Here is a 10,757-nt window from a genome sequence, read left to right as displayed (position 1 = left end):
TTGTCCTGATTAGCTAGCAACTTAGAACTTTTTAAAAGAGGCAAAGGTAAAGGAGAACAAAGAAAGGAGTGAGTAACTTGTGGAATGCTGAGAAAGGTAAAACTACTTTTAAATAAGGAAGAGGAACGGGCTAATGCTTGCGTGGACCACTATAAGCATATCAGGGCAAATATTTAGGAGTACAGGTCTTTGAATAAATTTTGCTTCTAAGAAAAGTTACCATTTATTCCTAATTAGATGAGGGGAAAAAACTTTGAAGAGGAACCTCTACTTTACTTTTTACAAAGTGTTCCCTAATCACCGCATCCACGCCAACATCTACAGTCTTTTGATCTTTTGATTATGACTATTCTTGCAGGAATAAGGTGGTTTTGCATTGTGGTTTTGATTTTCATTTCCCTGATCAATAGTGATGTTGAGCATTTTTTCGTATGTTTGTTGTCCATTTGTATATCTTCTTTTGAGAATTATCTTTAGCACAGTTTTTGATTTTTTTTTCTTACTGATTTGTTTGAGTTCCTTGTAGATTCTGTATATTAGTCCTTTGTCAGATGTATAGATTGTGAAGATTTTCTCCCACTCTGTGAGTTGTCTGTTTACTGTTCCTTTTGCCATGCAAAAGCTCTTTAATTAAGTCCCAGCTATTTATCTTTGTTTATACTGCATTTGCTTTTGGGTTTTTGGTCATGAAATTTTTGCCTAGCCAATGTCTAGAAGGGTTTTTCCATTGTTATCTTCCAGAATTTTTATAGTTTCAGGTCTTAGGTTTAAGTCCTTAATCCATCTTGTGTTGATTTTTTTTTTAATAAGGTGAGAGATGAGGATCCGGTTTTATTCTCCTATATGTGGCTAGCCAATTATCCCAACACCATTTGTTGAAATCAATGTCTTTTCCCCACTTTATGTATTTTTACTTTTTTGAAGATTACTTGGCTGTAATTATTTCAGTTTATTTCTGGATTCTCTGTTCCATTGGTGTGTGTGTCTATTTTTATACCAATACCATGCTGTTTTGGACACTATGATTTTGTAGTATAGTTTGAAATCAGGTAGTGTGGTGCCTCCAGATTTGTTTTTTGCTTAGTTTTTCTTTGGCTCTGTGGGCCCTTTTTTGGTTCCATATGAATTTTAGAATTGTTTTCTCTAACTGTGAAGAATGATGGTAGTATTTTGATGGGAGTTGTGCTGAATTCGTAGATTGCTTTTGGCAGTATGATCATTTTCACAATATTGATTCTACCCATCCTTGAGCATGGAATGTGTTTCCATTTGTTGATGTCATCTATGATTTCTTTCAGTAGTGTTTTGTAGTTTTCCTTTTAGAGGTCTTTTGACTCCTTCATTAGGTATATGCCTAAGTTTTTCTTTTTCTTTTTTTTCAGCTATTGTAAAAGGGGAGTTCTTGATTTAATTCTCCATTTGGTTTCTGTTAGTGAATAAAAGAATAAAAGAGCTACTGATTTGTGTACATTAATCTTGTATCCAGAAACTTTGCTGAATTCTTTTATCAGTTGTAGGAGCCTTCTGGAGGAGTCCTTAGGCTTTTCGAGGTAAATGTTCATATCATCAGCAACCAGGGACAGTTTGACTTCCTGTTTACTGACTTGGATGCCCTTTTTTTCTTTTTCTGGATAACTCTGGAGGATGTCCAGGACTATGTTGGAGAGGACGTCCAGGACTATGTTGGTGAGAGTGGGCATCCAAGTCTTGTTTCCATTCTCAGAATACTTTCAACTTTTCCTCATTCAGTATTATGTTGGCTGTGGGTTTGTTGTAGATAGCTTTTATTACCTTAAGCTATTCTTTGTATGCCAACTTTCCTGAGAGGTTTTGTTTGTTTGTTTTGACAGAGTTTTACTCTTGTTGCCCAGGCTGGAGTGCAATGGCACGATCTTGGCTCACCACAACCTCTGCCTTCTGGGTTCAAAGGATTCTTCTGTCTCAGCCTCCCAAGTAGCTGAGATTACAGGCACATGTCACCATGCCCGGCTAATTTTTGTACTTTTAGTAGAGACGAGGTTTCATCATATTGGTCAGGCTGGTCTTGAACTCCTGACGTCAGGTGATCTGCCTGCCTCCGCCTCCCAAAGTGCTGGGGTTACAGGCGTGAGCCACCGTGCGCCAGACCAAGCTGAGAGTTTTACTTACAAAGGGATGCTGGATTTTGTCGAATGCTTTTTCTGTGTCTATTGAGATGATCATGCTATTTTTGTTTTCAATTCTATTTTTGTGGTGTATCACATTTGTTGACTTGTGTGTGTCAGACCATCCCTGCATTCCTGCTATGAAACCCACTTTGTCATGGTGGATTATCTTTTTGACATGTTGTTGGATTCGGTTAGCTAGTATTTTTTTAAGGATTTTAGCATCAGTGTTTATCAAGGATATTGGCCTGCAGTTTTCTTTCGTAGTTGTGTCTTTTCCTGATTTTGGTACTAGGGTGATGCTGACTTAATAGAATGAATTAGGGAGGGTTCCTTATTTCTCTATCTGGTGGAATAGTGTCAAGAAGATTGGTACCAATTCTTTGAATGTCTGGTAGAATTCTGCTTTGAATCTGTCTGCTCTTGGACTTTTTATTGCTAATTTTTTAAATTACTATTTTAATCTCACTGCTTGTTATTGGTCTGTTCAGGGTATCTAGTTCTTCCTGATTTAAGCTAAGAGGGTTGTATTTTTACAAGAATTTATTCTTCTCTTCTAGATTTTCTAATTTATGTGTGTAGAGGTGTTCATAGTAGTCTTGAATGATTTTTTGTATTTCAGTGGTGTCAGTTATCTCCTGTTTCATTTCTCAGTGAGGTTATTTGGATTTTCTCTCTTTTCTTGGTTAATCTTGCTAATGGTCTATCAATTTTATTTATATTTTCAAAGAAGCAGCTTTTTGTTTCATTTATCTTTTGTATTTTTTTGTTTCAATTTCATTTAGTTCTGCTCTGATCTTGGTTATTTTCTGTTTTTTCTTCTGGGTTTGGGTTTAGTTTGTTCTTGTTTCTCTAGTTTCTTGTGGTGTGACCTAAGATTGTCTGTTTGTGCTCTTTCAGACTTTTTGATGTAAGCATTTAGGGCTATGAACTTTCCTCTTAGCACCACCTTAGCTGTGTCCCAGAGGTTTTGATAGGTTGTGTCATTATTGTCATTCTGTTTGAAGAATTTCTTAATTTTCATATTGATTTGGTTTTTGCCCCAGTGCTTATTCAGGAGCAGGTTATTTAATTTCCGCATATTTACGTGGTTTTGAAGTTTCCTTTGGGAGTTGATTTCCAGTTTTATTCTACTGTGGTCTGAGAGTGCTTGGATATAATTTCAATTTTCTTAAATGGTTGAGGCTTATTTTATAACCTATCATACAGTCTGTCTTGGAGAAAGTTCCATACACTGTTGAGTAGAATTGTGTTCTGTAGTTGTTGAATGAAATGTTTTGTGTATGTTAAGTCCATTTTTTTCCAGGGTATAGTTTAAATCCACTCTTTCTTGGTTGACTTTCTGTCTTGATGGCCTGTCTAGTGCTGTCAGTGGAGTTGAAGTTCCCCACTATTACGTTGTTGCTGTCTATCTCATTTCTTAGGTCTGTTATCAATTGTTTTATAAATTTGGCCCTCCAGTATTAGGTGGATATATGTTTAGGGTTGTGATGTTTTCCTGTTGGACCAGCCATTTACCATTATTTAATGCCCCTGCTTGTCTCTTTTAACCACTGTTACTTTAAAGTTTGTTTTGTCTTATATAAGAATAGCTACCCCTGCTTGTTTTTGGTGTCCATTTGCATGAAGCGCCTTTTTCCACCCCTCTAAGTTTATGTGAGTCCTTATGTGCTAGGTGAGTCTCCTGAAGATAGCAGATAGTTGGTTGGTTAGTTCTTATCCATTCTGCAGTTCTGTTTTAAGTGGAGCATTTAGGCCATTTACATTCAATGTTAGTATTGAAATGTGAGGTACCACTGCGTTCATTATGCTCTTTGTTGCCTGCATACTTTGGTGTTTTGTTTTGTGGAAATGGAATCTCACTCTGTCACCCAGGCAGGAGTGCAGTGGCGCCATCTTGGTTCACTGCAACCTCCGCCTCCCAGGTTCAAGCGATTCTCCTGCGTCAGGCTCCCAAGTAGCTGGGAGTAGAGGTGCCCCCAACCACGCACGGCTAATTTTTTGGTACTTAGTAGAGACGGGGATTCACCATATTGGCCAGGCTGGTCCTGAACTCCTGACCTTGTGATCCGCCCGCCATAGCCCCCAAAAGTGCTGAGATTATAGGTGTGGACCACTGCACCTGGCCTTTTTTTTGTTTGTCACTTTTGTTTTTTGTCTTGTATTTCTGTTTTATAAATCCTGTTTGATTTATGCTGTAAAGAGATTCTGTTTGGATATGTTTCCAGGATTTGTTTTATGAACTAGAGTTTCTCTTAGCAGATTTTCTATTAGGGGCTTGGTAATGGTGAATTATCTCAATATTTGTTTGTCTGAAAATGACTGTATCTTTCCTTATATATGATGCTTAGTTTCATGGCATGGAAAATTCTTGACTAATAATTGTTTTGTTTGAGGAGGCTGTAGTTGGGGCTCCAATCCCTTCTAACTTATAAGGTTTCTGCTGAGAAATCTGCTGTTAATCTGATAGGTTTTCTTTTATAGGTTACCTGGTTCTCTCTCACAGCTCTTAAGATTTTTTTGTCTTAACTTTGGATAACCTGATGACAATATGCTAAGGTGAAGATCTTTTTGCTATTAATTTCCCAGCTGTTCTTTGTGCTTCTTATATTTGTTTTTTTTTTTAAAGGTTTTTTTTTTTTTTTAATTATACTTTAAGTTCTAGGGTACATGTGCATAACGTGCTGGTTTGTTACATAGGTATACTTGTGCCGTGTTGGTGTGCTTCACCCATCAACTCGTCAGCACCCATCAACTCGTCATTTACATCCGGTATAACTCCCAATGCAATCCCTCCCCCATCCCTCCTCCCCGTGATAGGCCCCGTGTGATGTCTCCTTCCCGAGTCCAGGTGATCTCTCACTGTTCACCCCACCTATGAGTGAGAACATGGTGTTTGATTTTCTGTTCTTGTGATAGTCTGGTTGAGAATGATAGTTTCCAGCTGCATCATGTCCCTACAAAGGACACACACAACTCCTCCTTTTTTATGGCTGCATAGTATTCCATGGTGTATATGTGCCACATTTTTAATCCAGTCTGTCACTGATGGACATTTGGGTTGATTCCAAGTCTTTGCTATTGTGAATAGTGCCACAATAAACATACACGCGGTGCATGTGTCTTATAGCAGTATATGATTTAGAATCTTGGGTATATACCTTGTGCAATGGAGCAATATGGTGGTTTCTAGTTCTAGGTCCTTGAGGAATTGCCATACTATTTCATAATGGTTGAACTAGTATACAATCCCACCAACAGTGTAAAAGTGTCTCTATTTCTCCACATCCTCTCAGCACCTGTTGTTTCCTGACTTTTAATGATCGCCATCTCTAACTGGTGTGAGATGGTATCTCATTGTGGTTTTGATTTGCATTTCTCTGATGGCCAGTGGGAGGATGAGCATTTTTTTCATGTGCCTGTTGGCTGTATTGTTCAATGTCCTCTTTGAGAAATGTCTGGCCTCTATCCTTTGCCCACTTTTTGATGGGGTTGTTTTGTTTTTCTTGTAAATTTGTTGAGTTCTTGTAGGTTCTGGATATTAGCCCTTGTCAGATGAGTAGATTTCGTAAAATTTTCTCAGATCCTGTAGGTTGCCTGTTCACTCTGATGGTAGTTTCTGTTGCTGCAGCAGAAGCTCTTTAGTTTAATGAGATCCCATTTGTCAATTTTTGCTTTGTTGCCATTGCTTGCAGGTGACATGAAGTCCTTGCCCATGCCTATGTCCCTGAATGGTATTACCTAGGTTTTCTTCTAGGTTTTATGGTATTAGGGTCTAACATTTTAAGTCTCTTAATCCATCTTGAATTAATTTTTCAGATAAGGAGTAAGGAAAGGATCCAGTTTCAGTTTCTACTTATAATAGCCAATTTTCCCAGCACCATTTATTAAATAGGGAATCCTTTTTCCCATTTCTTGTTTCTCTCAGGTTTGTCAAAGATCAGATGGCTGTAGATGTGATATTACTTGAGGACTCTGTTCTGTTCCATTGGTCTATATCTCTGTTTTGGTACCAGTATCATGCTGTTTTGGTTACTGTAGCCTTGTAGCATAGCTTTCTTCAGTCAGGTAGCTGATGCCTCCAGCTTTGTTCTTTTGACTTAGGATTGTCTTGCAAGGTGTTTAAGGCCTTTTTGGTCTCCATACGAATCCTAAAGCTGTTTTTTCCAATCTCTGTGAAGAAAGTCATTGGTAGCTTGATGGGGATGGCATTGAATCTATAAATAACCTTGGGGTGTATTTTCACAATATTGATTCTTTCCTATCCATGAACATGGTATGTTCTTCCATTTGTTTATGTCGCTCATTTCACTGAGCAGTGGCTTCAGGTTCTCTTGAAGAGGTCCTTACATCCCTTGTGTTGACTCTAGGTATTTTATTCTCTTTGAAGCAATTGTGAATGGAAGCTCATTCATGATTTGCCTCTGTTTGTCTGTTACTGGTGTACAAGCAAGAATGCTTGTGATTTTTGCACATTAATTTTGTATCCTGAGACTTCGGGCTGAAGTTTCTATCAGCTTAAGGAGATTTTTGGGCTGAGAGACGGGTTTCTAAATATACAATCATGTCACCGCAAAGAGGGACAATTTGACTTCTTTCTTTCCTAACTGAATACCCTTTGATTTCTTTCTCTGCCTGATTACAGCCAGAACTTCCAACACTATGTTGAATAGGAGTGGTGAGAGGGCATCCCTGTCTTGTGCCAGTTTTCAAAGGGAATTTTTCCAGTTTTACCATTCAGTATGATATTGGCTGTGTAATTTGTCATAAATAGCTCTTATGATTTCAGATAATGCCCATCAATACTCAAATTTGCTTTGAGCGCTTTTAGCATGAAGGGCTGCTGAATTTTGTCAAAAGCCTTTTCTTACCCATTGAGATAATCATGTGATTTTTGTCTTTGGTCTCGCTCTATATGCTTTTCGATTACATTTATTGATTTGTGTATGTTGAACCATCCTTGCACATCCCAGGGATGAAGCCCACTTGATCATGGTGGATGCTTTTGATGTGGTTGCTAATCCGTTTGCTAATATTTTATTGGAGGATTTTGCATCGATGTTCATCAGGGATATTGGTCTAAAATTCCCTTTTTGGCTGTGTCTCTCTGCCAGGCTTTTGGTATCAGGATGATGTTGGCCTCATAAAATGAGTTAGGGAGGATCTCTCTTTTTTCCTATTTCTTTTGATTGGAATAGTTTCAGAAGGAATGGTACCAGCTCTCCTTGTACCTCTGGCAGCCAACTAGCTGTGAATCCATTCTAACCTGGACTTTTTGGCTAGTGTTTATTAATCTATTGCCCCAATTTCAGAGCCTAAGCATATCTATTCAGGATTCAGCTTCTTCCTGGTTTACCTTTGGGAGTGTATGTCCAGGAAATTATCCATTTCTTTTGATTTTCTAGTTTATTTGTGTAGAGGTGTTTATAGTATTCTCTGATGGTTTGTATTTCTGTGGGTCGTGGTGATATCCTTTATCATTTTTATTATGCCTATTTAATTCTTCTCTTTTCTCTTTTATTAGTCTTGCTAGCTAGTCTATCAATTTGTTGATCTTTCAAAAACCAACTCCCATCCATTGGATTTTGAGGGATTTTTGTGTCTCTATCTCCTTCAGTTCTGCCTGATCTTAGTTATTTTTGCCTTCTGCTAGCTTTGAATGTGCGTTTGCTCTGTTTCTCTGAAGTCCCTAATTGCAATGTTAGAGTGTCAATTTTGATCTTTCCTGCTTTCTCTTGTGGGCATGCATATAAATTTCCCCTTACACACTGCTTTTAAATGTGTCCCAGAGAGTCTGGTATGTTGTATCTTTTGTTCCATTTGGTTTCAAAGAACATCTTTATTTCTGCCTTCATTTCATTCCATACCCAGTAGTCATTCAGGAGGTGTTATTCAGTTTCCATGTAGCTGAGTGTCTTGTTTTGAGTTTCAGTCCTGATTCTAGCTTGATTGCACTGTGGTCTGAGAGACAGTTTGTTATAATTTCTGTTCTTGTACATTTGCTGAGGAGTGCTTCTTTACTCCAATTATGTGGTCAATTTTGGAATAAGCATGTGGTGCTGAGAAGATTGTATATTCTGTTGGATTTGGGGTGAGAGTTCTGTAGATGTCTATTAGGTCCGGCTGGTGCAGAGATGAGTTCAATTCCTGATATCCTTGTTAACTTTCTGTCTCGCTGATCTGTCTAATGTTACAGTGGGGTGCTGGAAGTCTCCCCATTATTATTGTATGTGAGTCTAAGTCTTTGTAAGTCTCTTGTTGACTTGCTTTTATGAATCTGAGTGCTCCTGGTATTGGGTGCATAGATATTTGTGATAAGTTTGGGGCTCCTTCTGCTGAATTGATCCCTTTACTCATTATGTAATGGTGGGCTCTTTTTGTCTCTTTTTGATCTTTGGGATGGTTTAAAGTCTGTTTTATCAGAAACCAGGATTGCAACCCCTGCTTTTTTGTTCTCCATTTGCTTGGTAGATCTTCCTCCATCCTTTATTTTGCCTATGTATGTCTCTTCTATGTAGGAGATGGGCTTTCTCCTGGTAATCTTGACTCTTTATCCAGTTTGCCGTCTGTGTCTTTTTAATTGGAGCATTTAGTCCATTTACATTTGCTGCTATTGTTATGTGTACTGATCCTGCCATTATGATATTAACTGGTTATTTGTTATTTTGCTCGCTAGTTGATGTTTCTTCCTAGCCTCATGGTCTTTACATTTTGGCATGTTTGCAATGGCTGGTAACCGGTTGTTCCTTTCCATGTTTAGTGCTTCCTTCCAGGGTCTCCCTTGTAAGGCAGGCCTGGTTGTGACAAAAATCTCTAAGATTGCTTATCTGTAAAGGATTTTATTTCTCCTCTCACTCTATGAAACCTAGTTTGACTGGATATGGAAATTCAGGTTAAAATTCTTTTTCTTAAGAATGTTGAATATTGGCCCCACTCTTCTTGGCTTGCAGAGTTTCTATGAGAGATCTGTTGTTAGTCTACGGGCTTCCCTTTTGGGTAACCCGACCTTTCTCTCTCTGCTGCCCTTAAGATTGTTTCCTTCATTTCAACTTCTTTTGGTGAATCTGGCAATTATGTGTATCTTGGAGTTGCTCTTCCTGAGGAGCATCTTGCATTCTCTGTATTTCCTGACCTCTGAATGGTCACCCGCCGGTTGGGAAGTTCTCCCGGATGAGGTTCCTGAAGAGGTTTTCCAACTTGGTTCCATTTTCCTCACTTCAGGCACCTAATCAGACGAGATTTGGTCTTTTTATATAATCCCATACTTCTTGCAGACTTTGTCTATTTCTTTCTTTTCTTTAGATTTCTTCTCGCCTATTTCATTCATTTGATCCTCAATTGCTGATACTCTTTCTTCCAGTTGATCGAGTCGGTTACTGAAGCTTGTGCATTTGTCATGTATTTCTCGTGTCATGGTTTTCATCTCTGTCCATTCGTTTGTGGCATTCTCTGCATTAATTATTCTGGTTATCAATTCTTCCAGTCTTTTTTCAAGATTTTTAGTTTCTTTGCGCTGGGTACGTAATTCCTCCTTTAGCTCTGAGCAGTTTGATGGACTGAAGCTTTCTTCTCTCATCTCGTCAAAGTCATTCTCCGTCCAGCTTTGATCCGTTGCTGGCAATGAGCTGTGTTCCTTTGGAGGGGGAGATGCGCTCTTATTTTTTTGAATTTCTTCCCGGAGGCTTTGTTTACCTACTTAAGTCTCAGCAATGGCAGGCACCCCTCCTCCAGCCTCACTGCTGGCTTGCAGTTAGATCTCAGACTGCTGTGCTAGCAATGAGGGAGGCTCTGTGGGCGTGGGACCCTCCCGGCCACATGTGGGATATAATCTCCCACTGTGTGATTTGCTAAGACCCTTGGTAAAGCGCAGTATTAGGGTGGGAGTTACCTGATTTTCCAGGTGTTGTGTGTCTCAGTTTCTAAAGGGATTCCCTTCCCCCTTGCGCTTCCCAGGTGAGGTGATGCCTCACCCTGCTTCATCTGTGGCTGGTCGGGCTGCAGCAGCTTACCAGCAGCGATTGTCTGGCACTCCCCAGTGAGATGAACCCAGTACCTCAGTTGAAAAAGCAGAAATCACCCGTCTTCTGTGTCGCTCGCGCTGTGAGCTGGAGGCTGGAGCTATCCCTATTTGGCCATCTTGCTCGCACCCCCCACCAAGCTATTTCAAGTTTAAAAAGTAAGAGTAGGGAGGGATTTTTAAAGTTTTATTTCTTTCTATTCAGTTTATCTTATGCCATACAACAATGGAATAAAGTGTGGTGTCTGTCCTAATGATATTTATGGTGTGGTGATACAGAAATATCTATGCTTCCAAGCAAGAGATGAAAAATTATGATCTCCCCAAAACAGAGAAACAAGTGCTACCTGGAGCCCAAAGAGATGTTCAGGTTACATCTGTCAGAATTGATACTGTACAAGAGAACCATCTTTGGAGAAGTGTGGTTCACCTGAGATTTTGGTGACCCATATGGATGACATCAGAGACAGGAGTTACACAAAATGAGCATCCCAATAAGATTTTCATGTGTGATTGTCTTAGAAGATGGTGGCCCAACTCAGAAGATGACTGTGCAGCCAAGTGAGACAGATATTTTTTTCTCAGGAGCAGAAATC

Source organism: Papio anubis, chromosome 20, assembly GCF_008728515.1.
Source record: "Papio anubis isolate 15944 chromosome 20, Panubis1.0, whole genome shotgun sequence".
NCBI classification, from domain to species: domain Eukaryota; kingdom Metazoa; phylum Chordata; class Mammalia; order Primates; family Cercopithecidae; genus Papio; species Papio anubis.
This window is presented reverse-complemented; position numbering follows the sequence as displayed.